At 45.1% G+C, this 16,720-nt stretch overlaps 1 long non-coding RNA gene across 1 annotated transcript; it reads left to right on the forward strand.

The window, feature by feature from the left end:
* Positions 1–15,798: 15,798 nt before the first annotated feature.
* LOC127219813 (uncharacterized) lies at positions 15,799–16,252 on the forward strand. Its single transcript, XR_007834291.1, has 3 exons — positions 15,799–15,953; positions 16,028–16,059; positions 16,177–16,252. It is a non-coding gene; the product is annotated as an uncharacterized LOC127219813 (long non-coding RNA).
* The last annotated feature ends 468 nt before the right edge of the window (positions 16,253–16,720 follow it).

Raw genomic sequence — 16,720 nt, forward strand, 5'->3', positions numbered from 1 at the left:
TCATAACCACCTGAACTCCAGTTCCAAGGAATCTGATGCTCTCTTCTGTCCCCAAAACACATCCCCATACATGTAGTGTACACAGATGAGCAGACAGACACACACACACACACACACACACACACACATCGATACAAATAAAAATAAACAGCACTTACAGACACAAAAAAAGCATTGTTTTCCCATCAGTTAGGGACCTTGTTTAAACAATCCACAAAAACAAAACAAAAAAACCAAACAACTCTTCCTCAGCCTTCTTTACCAAACTATCTTCCAAGAATAATTTTAAGCTGAATTGGTTTTCTCAAAGTCAGAGTCCTTTTAAAAACGTAAAACCAGCCTGAACACCAAGTGCTGCCTAGAACACTTAGCACAAAGGGTTTCCCTATTCCAGTCTGGAGGCTGCCACTGGCTGGTGTTGGCTCCTTCTCCTTGCCCTACTTGAATCTAGGTGGACCTCAGTTCCTCCTATGCTCTTGAATCAATCAGGCATCCACATAGACATCAGGGGAGGCCCTGACATCCCCCTGCTAGGAAAACTAGCTTTTCTGAAGGTAAAAGGCAGGGCTTGTGGAGCCTGTGGATACTGAATATTTGAATTCACATGGAAATGCAGTCTCCTGGCTATAAACAGCTGAACTGAGCATAGAATAATTCTATTAATAACTTCAACTATCTGGCCCTCTTCTAGATTCATCTTGAGTTCCTCTCTTTGGCTCTACAGAAAATTAGCCCCCACCCCAGTATCACAGGGAGAAAGCCTGGAAGTCACACAGGGCTGTCATTGAATAGCTATGCTCTTCTTGTCTTTGAGTTTCAGTGTTGTTAACAAAGAAATGAGTGAAAGCAATGCTACACACTTTTAGTTGTGCTGTGAAGATGGACATGCTACCTGTGAAACTGCCTGATTCATTCTCTGTCATGTGTAGCTTTCATCTTCCCTTCTGCCCTTCTGTCCAGCCCTAAGGCTAGCCCCTTGTGACTTTCTTATCTGCAACAGGCAGAAGCTCAAATTTCCTGCCTGCAAGATGTCTCATTCCCTTCCCAAGACTGTGATTGTACTAGGTTATCTGGCAAAGGGGATTTCTGCAAGTGTAACTAAAATTACTAATCAGTTGACTTTGAGCTGACCCAAAGGAGGCCATCCAAATCGGATTCATCTAATCACAATGAGCCCTCTAATGCCATTTCTTCCAGAAGACATGAGAGCAAGTCAGAGATTCAAGACATGAAGGAGGTTTAATATGCTATTGCTAGATTGAAGATGAAGGGGATTCACAAAGAACTGGTACATGGGTTGCCTCTGGGAGCTCAGAACAACCCCATATGACAGTTATCCAGAACACAGGGAGCTCAGGTCCTCAACTGAAGGCTATGAACTCTGCCACTACTTCAGGGAGCTCTGAACTTCCAGACAACTACCCAGACCTCATAAAAGTTGATTTCAGTCTTGTGATGTCCAAATCATGGAAGTCAAGCAAAAGTAAACAATGCTTGAAGGCTTTTTTTTGTTCTTGGTGGAGAGGATGGTTTGTGTGTCTGTGCGCCCAAGCCAGTCTTGAACTCTGTGTAGCTGAGGATAACTTTAGATATATAACCCTCCCACTTTGACATCCAGGATACAGGCATCTCCCATCACACTCAATTTATGCAGTACTGAGGCTCAAACCCAGGGCTCTTTGCACAATAGGAGAGCATTAAACCAAATGAGCTACATCCTTTGTCCCTTGACTGCACTTCTGACCTTCAGAACTTTGACATAATAAATGGATGCCTTCTTTAAAATTGCCAAGTTTGTGGCATTTTGTAATGCAGCAAGTGGGACAGAAAGAGAATGAAAACAACTTGAGGGAAAGCAGGTCTCCACAGTTACCTATGTCTCCTTACACATCCACCTCCACTAGACAGCCTCCCCACCCTACAGTTTCTAAGGATAACCCTGCCTCTGCCTGCCTTCCAAGTCAGTGATTCTCTACCACACCCTTTGCCCTCTGCAAAAACTGCCAGCAACTGGGAATTCCCTCCACCTCCACAGTCATTATCTTAACCATACTGTTAACAATTGCCAACTCAGAAGCCATAACTTCCTTTATCTTGGTCCCCAAAGCACCCAGAACAGAGCCAAACACACAATAAATACAAGTTTTTGTCAACCAAGCCATTTTCTTTCTGTTCCGGTGACCAGCAGGACCAATGAGATGTGCAGAACTCCCTGGTTATAGGCAGACAGACCCTGACTTTACAACCACCTGGAATTAACAAAGGCATGAATAGAACACTCAGGCTCTGAAGCTGGCCAGTCATTCCTATGCACAAGCCCAGCCTCCTATTCTCTGAACCATTTGCAAACACAAAGGAAATGAGAATGGGAGCAATGAGATCTCATAATATTTATATTTTGTGAAGCAAAATTCTTATCTTGAATACCTGTCATGTCCAGATACCACGCTGTACCTGAGAGACAAATAAACCAGTGTGTTCCTTACGATTAAACAGTAACCTGAGTATTCCCACCATCAAAGAAGTTGGGCACTGACTATTTAGGAGCCAGAGAAACAAATGACAAAAGAATCAGGTCTTCTACGGGCAGGCCATGGGTGGAGTTCCCTTTTACATTCTAGCCTGCCCCCATGACTCTGGGTCTGTCTTCTGTGCCGCACCCTGGACTCCAATAGCATGCACATGATGTCACTGTCTAGATGTACAATGGCCTTTCAAAGCCCTCAAGCACAGATTAAAAACTGAACCTATAGTATTTGGACAGACTCTAGGCTATAGGCTCTGTCACATTTGTTGTCTCATTTGACCCTTCCAGGAGCCCTACAGGTCCGGTAGGGTAGACAGCATTATCTCCATTTTATAGGTATGGAAATTGAGCCTCAGAGTGGAAGGCGCCTGACTTAGAAACAAAGCAAAACATAACAAAACATGTTCTTTGGGCCATCAAGATGGTTCCACAGGTAAAAGCACATACCACCAAGCCTGCAAACCTGAGCCCAAGCCCCAACTCCTACAAGTTGTCCTCTAACTTCCACATACATTCCTTGTCATATGTCCTCTCATATGTACATGCATGTATGTATGGATACCCAGCATGCATGCACGCGCACGCACACACACACACACACACTCAGTCTAGAGGCTGGAGTAATGATTCAGTGACTCAGAATGCATACTGCTTTTCCAGAGGACCCAAGATCAGTTCCCAGCACCCACATCAGGTATCGAACAATCACTGTAACTCCAGCTCCAGAGAAAACTTACCAGTGTAGGCCCTAAGGGCATCTGCACCAAGCTGTACCCTAGACACAGACAAATCAGTCAGTGGGTTCTTACATTTGAATTGTACAAATGTATACAAAATTAAACAAAAATCTTAAAAAATGTGCCAGACATGGTGGTAACACCTTTAATCCCAGCACTTGGGATCTCTATTAGTTCAAGGCCAGGTTGGTCTATATGGTAGTTTCAGGACAGCCAGGGCTACATAGAGACCCTATCTCAAAACAAAACTAATGTAATTTTTAAAAAATAAATAAAAATAAACATGTTCTTCTCTGACTACTATTTTGGATCTGGTCCCAAATGGAGAAGCAATTATTTCAAGGAGATAATAGTGACTAGACTGTGAGCTTCCTTCACAGAAAGTAAGGGCTGAGGAGGATATGGGGAGATAGTGACCAGGCTTGCTTAGAAGGAGGCATGATGACATCTACGCCTAATATACAAGTAACACTTTGTGTCCTAAAGGATTTTCTTCTTTTTCTTATTTGGTTAGGGGAACTCATCAGGTTAGGGAAGCACCAATAATGTCACCAAAGAGCCACAAGAACTTGGCTTCAGTTCTCTGACTCCTTGCCTTAGGGAAAAGCCTTCTGGCCTCTCACATCCCATTTGTCCCTTTGGTCCTGAGAGGGTAAGACCAAGAGGAGACTGGACAGAACACTCACACTAGATGACTCTAGGCTGTGGCAAACTGACAATGAAGGCTAAGTAGGACACCATAGGTACCAAGAACCTATTTGTTGTTTGACTGCTAAGGTGTATTGGCCCAAGAATCACTAGATGACAGCTTTAGGAACAAATAGAACAAGAAAAGCAACATGTGTAACCACAGCCAAGACAGCACCAGTGAAATAATTAGAAGGCTTGCACCTTGGTTTTCAGATTACATTTTATATAACCGATCTAAATTTAAACCAAGGTGCTCAGACTTGTCCAGTCATATAGGACTGCCCTGAATTTCACTGGCTGATCTCTCTAAAGACTGAGATCTGAAACTTGGTTATTAATCCAATGTTTTCTAGTTCCTGCTTGTCAGTGTCTTACATTAAGATCTAGTGTCTCCTCCTTTCTTTTGGAAAGAACAAGGACAACAGATTTCTCATGACCAATTCAGAGTTTTGATTCCAATGACAGAGAACACAGCACTGAAGACTGACGTGAGAAGCACTCTGAGACACACTGGTTTTCTGATTGATCTCCAAGGAGTGGATTCTTCAAAGTATTGGATAAATAGAACAGGGAAATAGAATAATCTGAAAACCCAAACAGGTCACAGTCCCCTTCAATCAGTCTTGAACTCCTGATCATCAGCAAAGGCTGCATCATGGAGGGGAACCTACACAAAAGCAGCAGAGCATGGGCGAGTTCAGGGGCACAGAGTCCTGGGTTAGACAGTCCTGTCTACTCCTCTTCTAGCCCTCTAGCTAAGGTCCTCAGCTTCTCTTTTCTATGATATTCTATCTATGTATCTATCATCTTTTGACTCTTTTGTGGTGGCATCTAGCCTTGCCAGTGTATTTGTGTTAGTGGCCACACCTTTGGGTGTGGCTTCAGGTGCAGACATAACTGGAAGGGAGAGAAGTGTCAAGCAGGTACTCTCTCTAGGGTCTCAGATCAGGTCTGGAGGGCAGAGACTGCACCCTCTGGAGCAGGAAGCCTGCTGGGGTTCTTTACTATTTTCTGTGTAAGTTGTTCCCCAATAAAACACCCATTTACCATCTATCTTGGGTCTGGTGAACTCTACTTCCCCACCTTGCTCTTGTATTTCATTTCCCACATATCTGTCATGGGACTCTTTCTACAACACATATATGACCACATCTTTTCCTTAAACACAGGAACAAGCCAGGCAGGATGGTGTGCACCTGCAATCCCTGTTCGGAAGGCTGAGGGAGAAAGTGTGCAAGGCCAACATAGACAACTTAGTAAGATCTTGTCTCAGTTAAAAAGGGGGGTGGGTGGTAATGGAGCTCAGTAGCAGACAGAGTACTTGCCTAGCATGTGAAAAGCTGTGTTAAATCCACAGCACAAAAATACAGCAGTTCAGTGTCCTTCCTATGCCCTCAAGAAAAGGCCTCAAATCTGTATGGCCTTTTCCTACTAGACCTTGATAGACTTTCAAGTCTAATATCTCTTCACGATCACCCCTCCACAGTCCATTGACACTATAGCTACCCGCTCCACACCCTGTTGGCACTGTAGCACACAGGATCCCCCAAAGACATGGTTGAGTTACATCTGCAAAAAAAAAAAAAAAAAAAAAAAAGAGTTCCAATTTTAAAGTCTAACGAAAGTGGCCTCTCTTCAGTTAAATTTAATCTCACTTGCTCATTTCTACCCTGAGAAGATGGTGTTAGTCTGTCCTGTGCTACAAAAGGCACTTAGAAACTTGGGACATTATGGGTAAGGAGAGTTTTTATTTTCATGTAATCCTTCCTACCCTTAGCAAAATGGGACTGAAAATGATTTTAAGAAAGAAAAGTTAATGTGCTTCCTTCACGGAAACATTAAGCTCCTAGTAGAGCCCAAGTAAAAATCTAAGTTGTCTGATGCTCAGAAAAGGAAACTACTTTCTATGGCAGCTACTTCTACTCTAACTATCTATGTGACTCCTCACTGACCTGGACTTTGACCCACTGGGACAAGAATTGACATTTGCTGTCTTGCAAAGACTCAAGCTGCTATCTCTAAGGAGAGCCTTCTGTGCCTCTCCTAGGGCTTGTTTTGATTCCCAAGGGCTTTGAGCCAAGCTGTAGGCGGTGACAAAGTAGGTGAGTCATCCCAGCCCACACCAGTACTCTGCTGTGGAAGGGCCCCAGCATCTGTCTGTGTTGGGCGATATGGGAAATGGATATTCTGAACCAACTCAGGCCCCACAGAAGGAGCAGTGTAGTTATGGGCAAGCTGTACTAATCCCGTGATAAAATCGAGTGATGCTTTTGCTATCTGAACAAACATAAAGGAGATAGCTTCAGAAAAGCTACCATACTGTTGGACCCTATCTTGAGAGAGAATAAGCAGACTGCTCTTCCTTGCCTGTTCTAACTGGTGTCTCTTCATTTCTCCGAATTTAAGGCTTTCAATAAAAGCACAAATAATGGATATGAAGCATTTAGCACACACAGTCTCCTTCCCCTCTTCCACCCTAGTCTCTACCAAGACATTTATTTTACAGTAAGCAAAATTACCACATTGAGAGAAAAATCTTTACTTTGCAAATTCTCTCCACCATAAAGAGCCTAAAGTGTTTGTTCTCTGGTGCCTTACAGTATGTAAAAGGTCCTCTATTAGGAATTGGAGAGATCCAAACATTAATATAGAATATTCCCTACCTCAGCCCAACAAAGCAAATAAATTGTATATCCAAATTGCCATAACAGAAGGAAGAAGTAATAAATGTAGGGAAGGTCTACAAAGCTGAGCTCAGAAATTCCAAGAAAAGTGAAACTGGAGGCACGTCTTTTGGAAGGTGTCGTCATTTGTGCTGAGTTTTGAAGAATGGGTTGAATGTTGGCATTACAAATAGGTAAAATGGCCTGCAGACAAACAAGACACCACCAACAAAGGAGCATAGTAGGATATACAGATATACAGAGCACTGATGGAATCAAATGCTAGGCAAGTCCACAAATAAGTTAAAACAGTACTTGTGCTATGCCCAAGACTCAGGAACACAGGAAATGGCACTCAGAAAAGATTCTGAAGAGCAAACATACAAAATGAACCCAAACAACCTTAGCAACAGGGTTTATTCTGAATGAGAAGTGTGTCAGGGGCAAGCCTGGAATTAGAATGAGATCAATGCTGACTCTACCCTTAATGGCTGTGGTTTCCAAAATTTTCTATAATGGACTCAGTAGGCTGTGTCTGAGTGCTGTGTGTGTGTGTGTGTGTGTGTGTGTGTGTGTGTGTGTGTGTGTGTGTGTATAGAAAGAGAGCAAGGAAAGGAGGGAGAGTAGGCAGAGAGATAAGGAGCAGGACTGGGGGGGGAAGAGAGGAGGAGGGAGTTGTAGTGGTAATGATCAGGCATCCCGAAGGAATGTGGGAGCAGGAACAGGAGGAGTTAAAGGGAGGAAAGGGGAGGGATAGAAATGGTATAAATACAATGTACTCATGAATGAAATTCTCAAAATTATAAAAAGTCTGAAATTTAAATTCTAAAAACTGTCCCATAGGCAGGAGATGGCTTAGCAGTCAAGAGCAATTACTGCTCTTGTTAAGCAGCTCATAACCCCTTGTAACTCCACATCTGAAGGATCCAACACCCTCTTCTGGCCTCTCTAGGCACCCATGCACACACATGCTCATACACTCACATACATATGTACAAACAGACACACATGTAAATAAATTTCTTAAATATAAATAGCTTTTTAAAGTCCTCTGAGTGAAGTTCCTACTTTCTACATGATAGACTGCTGTAAAATAAGTAAATAGTGGATATGAAGCATCTAGAACAGTGTGCCAGGCATGTAGTATGAAAACTCTTATTCCTCTGGTGAGAAGTTGAGTTTTAGGGCAACAAAAGAAAGTTTCCTGAGCTCTCTGGGAAAGAAGAGAACATGAAAAATTCTGAAGAGGAAGCAGGGTGAAAGAGCTTTTGGCTCTATAATACACCATTTTAAGGGTGCTGGTAAACTCCCCACCAAACTGGCTGTCGCTTATCCCTGAAGAACTCAGTGTTCTCCAGCAGCACCAGCAAGCAATTAACAGAACTGAGCTGTGGGTGGAACGATGAGTAGGAGTTAAGCATAGAGGAGAGGCAGCACCGGGCTCGTGCCCAGATCGTGGGGATCTTAGGAATCAGGAGGTGGGTAAAGATGGCTCCAGACAGAGACATTTTTAATTCCAAAAGCTCTCTTAGAACACTAGGAAACCAAACAGAAACCCAAAGCACTCTTTCAGATCTCCACACTTGCTCCTTTAACGTAGAGAAGGTGGACTATCAAGACCGGCAGGGGAGACACTAGTAGTGCTGATGTCCTGTCCTTGTGGCCGCCCCTGGACCAGTCCCACAAGCAGATGAAAAGAGCAGCAGAAGTTCTTTGTTGAGCTTAAGCCGTTTGCTTCTTGCTTGCTCTTTTGTCCCACATTCACAGGGAACCTACCAGGAGAATGCAAAATTCCGGAAAGACAGACAGGTGTCAGCTTAATTATTCAGGCAGATCTCCATCCCTCAAGTTATTTCACTAGTCAGGTTTTTTTTGTTTGTTTGTTTGTTTGTTTTTTAAGTCTCTCAAACAGAGAAAACCCAGTTTAGGAAAATACAATGGACATGCTTAACATTACATGCTAAAAAACATATACACATAAATGTAATCTCTTTTTTTATTATTATGCTAGGTGTCTTTGATTGCCCCTCCGGGTATTATGTCATGCTTTTCCACCCTGTCCTGTACTTTAGAAATGTTCTGTTTGAACTGCACTAAGACTCCCTTACTCAGCCTCTGATTCTGTCTGGATCATGGGCAGCCTTGACAGACAAAGTAGAAGAAGAGAGTGAGGACTGTTTTTATTCACCCAATTTCTTCTCTTATTCCTTGTCTTGAAAGTGTCAGCTTCACTAAGATGAAATTCTACACAGCTTCTTGAAGTACAGGTAGTTCAGATCACATCGTTACTAATTCCAGAATGTTCCACTACTATAGTTGTTTCTCTATACCTTTCCTCAAATTACCTAATGCAAATGTGCCTTCCCTGCCCCTTCCAGGGTCTCAAGTAGCCATGTATCCCAGGCTGGCCTTGAATTCAATCTGTAGCCAAAAGGGACTTTAAACTTCGGATCCTCCTGCCTCTTTACCTCCAGAGTTCTGGGATTACAGGCACTCTGTTGTAAGCAGTGCTCTAAATAAAACCTAAGAAGTCTTCAAAACGATAGATGAACATTCTACCAAATGAGCTCTACCCCTAGCCTGCCATCTGTTTCCTGCTGAACCTAATAAGGTGTAGCCACTAGCTTGCTCTATGACGCTGGGACAGTTTCTTTTTTCAGGCTCAGCTTCCTGGCCTATGATTTGGACTACACCGCTTTATATGCTACAATTCCCTGTACCTACTGGATATTTTATTCATTTAATTCCAAGAAAGAAATGTGCACAGAGTAGTAAGGTTCACTAATGAAGAGGGAATGAAGGGCAGGTTCCTTCATTTCCTGCATCTTCCCTTAACCACTTCCCAAGGACTTCCCTCCTTTCAGGCTCTAAGGGAACCAGATGCCAGGGAAGCAGTGGTGCACACCTTAATCCCAGAACTAGGGAGGCAGAGGCAGACAGAGCCAGGGCTACACAGAGAAATCCTGTCAGGGGGTGGGGGGTCAAAAGAGTACCAAATGCCAAAACCCCCACTTCAAAGCAACAATCAAGAAACCCCAGGACATTAAATTGCATTCATTCCTTCCTGACCACAAAGGCCCTGCCCCAAGTTCTAACATAACCAAGGAAGAGAAGTAGGGAATCCGTGTCTGTTCTCCATAGACCTGGACAGGGAAGCTACACTTGTCACTATGCAGGGGAAACCCCTGCCTTCTCAAGCTGAATGACCTGATCCTGAACCCTGCTGAAAGATATCAAGTGCTCTCAATTCAGATCCCTGTCACTGGACCTGTTCCAAACACAGTCTAATAATCTTATTTTATGATGCAGTAGTTTGTAAAGGAGGGTGCTGGGAGTAGAGTCCTGTGCCTCACAAGTATTTGTCAAGTGCTCTCTGCCTATTCCAAAGCTATGATGTCTTTGTTTTGTTTCTGGTTTGTTTACTTATTTATTTGAAACAGGTTGTCTTGGAATTCACTATGCAGACCAGGCTGGCTTCAAACTCAGAATTCTCCCTGATTCTGCCTTCTTTTTCTTCAGTGTTGTGATTAAAAGGCATGGGCGACCACAGCCAGCGCTGCTTTCTTGAGGAAAGTACTACAGTATCTCTTAAGTCCTTTACGCTCCTAAAATTGGTGATTTGAGGGAAGAAAAGCCCAAATAATCCATTCCATCCACAATATTACCCCTGGTATCCTAGCTGCCATTTCCATCAGTCTCATCCAAGGGTAGTATTCCCTCATCCTGAAGGGAGGGGGCGCAGCTCTGGCTTCATCTCCTAAAATCCTCACTTCCTGCTTTACCTGGGGCCTGGAGAAAATATCCTTCTAAAACACAGCAAGCACCAAATTGTCTGTGACGGTCTTTCTAACACGTTACTCTGGGCAGTTCAAGGCCTCTGTGGGTGCTAAAGCAGACCTTTCCAGATCTAGGCCTTCAAAGTCGTCAGTACGACAGCCTCAGAAAGGCCTCCAGGACACACACAGTTCGGGCTCCGCGGTGTCCACCTGGAAGGACCAGTTGCGTCGGCCTCTTCATCCTCACGGGTAGGTCCGTGAGTGTGGGACAGCTGGCGCTGAGGCGATGGCGTAAAACTACTTCGCGCCCCACTAGACCTCGGACACGAGGAGATGAAGAGACCCAAGTCACCTCGCGACCGCGCACCCGAGACTGGGCGGAGCCTCCAGGAAGCGCATAGCGCCTGCGCCTGCGCCCGTTCCAGCACAGGAAGCGTCGAAAGAAGTCCTCTAGAGGGCGGGACGGAGCCCTGCAGCCGTGCGCATGCGCAACAAGCTCTGCCGCCTTGTGAGGCTGGCTGCCTGCTGGCCTGGCCCATTTGCAGTTGGCTCTGTGGCTTGTAGCTGTGGTTTGTGACCGTGACTGCAGTGTAGGTGGTGACCCCCCACCACCACAGAAAGACCTGTGCGTGTGAAAGAAGCCTATCTTGAGAGACTGGCCAAATTCAGTCGGGAGCCCCACATCCCCCACCTTCAGGACCCTGGTTCAGAACTGGCCTCACTCATTAAAATCAGGAGGCACGCTGGGGAAGGTCAAGGCCAGGTACAGCCAGAGTTTCCAGGCAGTCTTAAGAAGAGGAACCAGATTTGGCCACAGCAAGGATTCCGGCTGCAACCCGTGCGTTCCAGAAGGGCATCTTCTCTCTGCCCTGTCCACCTGTGGCCATGGGGGGGTGGAGGACCAACAGTCCTGTGTCCTCGCAGGGCCGTAGGAGCACCAACACATCATATCCTGCCTTCTCAAACACTGCCACCTATTAATTAGCTTCACAAGATGGAATATCCCAAAATGTCATAAGGAACCAGAGAAGGTGTGTGGATTTGGTCTCCTTAGTGCCTATATGGCTTCAGGGTCTAATCGAGGCTGCCACACAGGGCCAGGCTGATGGATGGAGTTTCTCCTCCACGTTCCCATCTCTCAGGAATGGGAAAATAAAGACCACAACATATCCCACCGGGCAGATTCACGAGCAGGCATCTTCCATTTCTGCGTGCTATTTTCTGTCAGCAATCTGAAGTAGCCTAGACTCCCTGGTCTTTGTGATTGATGACTACCTTACATGCCATCCTAGAGCCCTCATCCAGTAGCTGATGGAAGCAGAAGCAGACACCCACAGCTAAATACTAGTCGAACTTCTGGAATCCAGTTGTAGAGAGGCAGGAGTGATGAGCAAAGGGGTCAAGATAAGGCTGCAGAAACCCACAGAGACAGCTGACCTGAACAAGTGGGAGCTCATGGATCCCCAGACTGATAGCTGGGAAACTAGCATAGCACTGACCCAGACTCCCTGACCTGGGCAGTCTATGGGGCCTCTGGTAGTGGATCAGTATTTATTCCTAGTATATGAATGGACTTTGGGAGCCCATTCCACATAGAGAGATACTTTCTCAGCCTAGACATGAGAGGGAAGACCTAGCCCCTGCTCTAAATGATGTGACAGACTTTGAAGACTCACCATGGAAGTCCTCACCCTCCTAGGGAGCAGAAAGGGGATGGGATGAGAGGGCTAGTAGGGGGAAGGGGAGGAGGGGAGGGGGAGGGAACTGGGAATATGTAAAACAAGCTTGATTCTAATTTAAATTTAAGAAAAAAAAGAAATAAATCTCAGTTTCTCCACCTTGATTGATCTGCTGTTTTGTTATTTCTGCCACACAAGGGTTCACCTTCCTGTGAGTATAAACCCTTGTCTTCCCGGGCGCCTTTTCCTCGTTGCTGTCCTTCCTACCAACCCTTCCAGTCAAGTTTGATCACTCTTTCTGGTGTTCTGGCTGTCTCTGATGGGTCCTGATTTTACTGTTCAGACAAATTTAACAATTTCAACTCACTGGTCTTTTACAAATGAGAAAAGAGAAAAATATTTGAAGACTAAGGCAGGAAAATCATTTTTAATCCAGGCACCCCAGACCAGCCTGGTAACATAGCAAGACCTCATCTTGAAACAAACAGGTAAGAAACTCTCAGGTCAGACTTTGTATACTAACACTGTGATTTGGAAAATGCCGTCTTATTCCAAGGCACTGCCCCTCCTGTGCCTTGGATCCCCCACTAGGTAGCCACTTTCCCAGGACAGAAATTATACCTTATAAATCTGAAAAACTTCCAAATCTTTTCAATAATGCTGAGAAAATTACTAACACTAGAATAAATGGCAATATAACAAATATTTTCATACTCTTCACAAAATCATCTTGTTTGCTTGGAGTTTTGTTTTTGCTTATGGAATGTTTGTTTTTGAGAGTCTCAAACTATAGCTTCTTGTTTGCTGGGCTTACAGGCACAAGCCACCATACCCATTTCAAAATCGCCTTTATTAGCATCTGAAAAATATATACAGTAAGCCATGGGTTTAGGCTCCAAGTCAGCACAAATCAGTGTTACTAAGGCTAAAATAGAGTTGAACCTGGTGGCACATACCTATTATCCCACCACTTGGGAAGCTGGGGCAGGAGGACCATGAGTTTGAGGGCAAACTAGGCTACTAGCAAGCCCAGACTAGGCTACAGGCTACTAGGCTATGTAGCAAGTTACATAGTCAGCCTGAGCTGCATAGTAAGATTCTGTCTCAAAAAAAATTTTTTTGTGTGTGTGTGTATGTGCATGTGTGTTGTGTGTGTTGTTTTTCAAGACATGGTTTCTCTGTGTAACAGCTCTGGCTGTCCTGAACTAGCTCTGTAGACCAGGCTGGCCTCAAACTCACAGAGTGCTGGGTCTAAAGGTGTGTGCAGCCACACCCAGCTATCTTTTTCTAATGTATGTGTTTCTTGTGTTTTTCTTTCTGTTTGTTTTCTCCTATTCTGGTTTATTTGTTTTTATTTTATCTAACTATTTTTTAGATGCTTTTCTGCTTTCTAATGAGAGAGAAAGGGGTATGAATGTATTTGGGTGGGTGGGGAAAATCTGGGAAAAGTTGGGGAGGGGAACTGTAATCAGAATATATTGTACAAAAAGATCTATTTTCAATAATAATAATTTTTAAAAAGAAGTAAAGAATATAGTAGAGATGGCAAGATGGTTCAGCCAGTAGAGATACTTGTAAGCTGGCCTGATAACCTGAGTTCAATCCCTGGAACCCACATGGTAGAAGAAAAGAACAGACTCTCAAAAAATGTCCTCTAACCTCCACATGTATGAACATGCATACACACACACACCAAATAATAAACAAATTCAAAAATAAAAAGATTCAAGTACTAAAATGCACTCAAAGACTCAAGCAAATCTTCTCTAGGTTGTGAGGAAGGCTTAGGGTCAGAAAGTCAGTGTTACCTAATGTGGCCCTGAGCAAATAACCTAGCATGAGCCACACAGGGAGCTGGGTGTCAGGTAGCATTCCAGCATTCCCAGGTATACTTCCTTCATCCTGGCCACTCTGACCATTGGTCTCATTGGTAAAATATGACCAACAATAGCAGTAATGACTGACATTTACTGAGTACTGTGTCAAGTCAAGCACATTGCATGTACCGAGCCATATACTCCCTACCACACAACCCCATCAGGGAGGGACTGCCAGTGACTCCATTTTATGAGTGAGGAAACTGAAACACACTTTAGTCATTTGCCCAAGGCTACCTTGTAGCAAGCCCAGGACCAATTCCAGGCATCTTGACTCCACAGTCCCCTCTGAGCTCTGCTGGCCAGTGACCTCCCTACAGGATTGTGAGGATTAAATTAAACAGTGCTCATAAAGCCTCAGCACAGCACCAGATGAAGATAGTGTGATTAGCACATCTTCGTTAGACACACAAAGCCTGCAGGGCTGAAGCCCAATTCCTGGCACAAAGGAAATACTCTAGAAACACCCTTTTCCTGGTGGTCAGTCCTCACATTGTAGGCAAACAGCCCACATCCCAGAGTGCAAGCAGGTGTGGGAAAGTTCCTTTATGCTTGAAAATTTGTCCTTAGGACAAAAGGTGGTCACACCTTTCCCACACAGTTCCTGGCCAGTATGCAGTTTGGTTTTTTGTTGCCTCCTCCTAATTGCCTTTATGATCTTCTAGAGAACATTTTCCTTGTATTAGGAAATGTTCACGCTTCATGTCACTGAGGGGGAATTGGCATTAATAAGTACTGCTAGTACCTGTGAGGTTTCTAAGGCTAAGACATGTTATGGTGGAAGCTTCACCCCAGCCCCTAGCATCCATAGACCCAAAGAGTCTGGGATGTTATGGTGGAGGTTCCTCCCAAGTCCCCTCTCCTATTTCTCTCCAAGCCCTGCTGCATCTCAGAAAGCTGCCAAATGATGACCCCTTCCCCCAGAGATGCTCAAGACCACTCCCACAGGGTGTTTAAACTGCCCCCACCCCCAAAAACAGACTTATGGTTTCCCATCTCTCCTGTCTCCTCTCTCTGGGGGTGCTAGAAGGTCATCTGGGAGTGTTTTATCTATTAAATGTGGGCTTTTTCTAATTTGGTTTGATTTGGTCTGATTTGAATTGCTGCATTGGTGGAGAGGCTTATCAGGGTACAAAAACTTTTCAAGACACGCTTGCAAAGCCAGGGACTGACAGGGTGCTGTTCCTTGAATGCCTCTTCCTGAGTCTCCATCTTGAGTGGAACACCCAGGTTCACACACACACACACACACACACACACACACACACACACCACAGTACACACACACACACGCCACAGCGCGCACACACACACACACACACACACACACACACACAGAGAGTCACCTTCTCCTCTAATATCTATCTATTCATTCCAGTAGCATACAAATGAAAAGTTACTGTATATCTGTATATCTATAGGCATCTTTTGGCTACAAAAGCACACATCTCCACCTGTCCTCCACTCCCTCAGACTTCACTTGAATGGTTTTTTTCATGTCTATTATATATGTAACTACATGTTAGATGAAACCTACATATGTCCTTACAAATGTTGTTTCCATTCCCATCTCTCAAATTTCCTGACTATGTTTTGAACGGCCTTTGGTTCTGCCTTCTCTGCTTTCTGTTTCTTTCTCAGGTCTCATAATGGCAACACTAAGCTGTGGAACTTGCATTTCTCTTTGAAAAAGACCATGTTGCTTGTCTTCCTCTTCCAGGGCAAAGCTCTGTATTTCTGGCCTGGGCAAGAGAAAAGCCAGGCTGCAAGGAATGAGCAGGTCAGGGTGCTCAGACTGCAGTAGGTGAGCAGGTCAGGGTGCTCAGACTACAGTGGGTGAGCAGGTCAGGGTGCCCAGGCTTCAGGGAATGAACAGATCAGGGTGCCCAGGCTGCAGGGGATGAGCAGGTCAGGGTGCCCAGGCTGCAGGGGATGAGCAGGTCAGGGTGCCCAGGCTGCAGGGGATGAGCAGGTCAGGGTGCCCAGGCTGCAGGGGATGAGCAGGTCAGGGTGCTCGGACTGCAGGTCAGGGTGCCCAGGCTGCAGGGGATGAGCAGGTCAGGGTGCTCGGACTGCAGGTCAGGGTGCCCAGGCTGCAGGGGATGAGCAGGTCAGGGTGCTCGGACTGCAGGTCAGGGTGCCCAGGATGCAGGGGATGAGCAGATCAGGGTGCTCAGGCTGCAGTGAGTGAGCAGGTCAGGGTGCTCAGACTTTAGGGGATGAGCAGGTCAGGGTGCCCAGGCTGCAGGGGATGAGCAGGTCAGGGTGCTCGCTTGTTAAAAAAAAATGTCCTAGATCAGGTGAGCATGGGAGGACATGGCCCAGTTGTCTAGCCTAGGATCAGCCCCTCCTAAGCCAGAGAACCCAGAAACATTGGCCTTAGCCACTACAGGCACCCTTCCTGGTATAACTGTTTGGGTGTGGCCTAAGTTTGTGGGCCCTGCTTTCCCTTTTGGGTTCTTTCCAATCTTCCACCTCTTTCCCAGGGCCCACATCTTTCCCTTTCAAATTAACTCTTAAACCATGGTGTGAAATCTCTTAGGAGGATTCCAGAAAGCTTCCAAATTAAAGGAACCCTGCTCTGATCAGGACACCAAAAACAGTGAAATGTGGTGGGATACGTACTGGCTCAGGGAGTAGGGACATGTTCAACATGCACATGTCCACACCTGTAGAGGGATTTCCGGGATAGTTAGAGGAAGGTGGCCATGCACACTATTCTGACAGAGCCTACCCCATTGCAGCCATGGAGCTCACAAGGTAACTGTAAG

The sequence above is a fragment of the Phodopus roborovskii genome, unplaced genomic scaffold (assembly GCF_943737965.1).
Source record: "Phodopus roborovskii unplaced genomic scaffold, PHOROB, whole genome shotgun sequence".
Classification (NCBI taxonomy): Eukaryota; Metazoa; Chordata; class Mammalia; order Rodentia; family Cricetidae; genus Phodopus; species Phodopus roborovskii.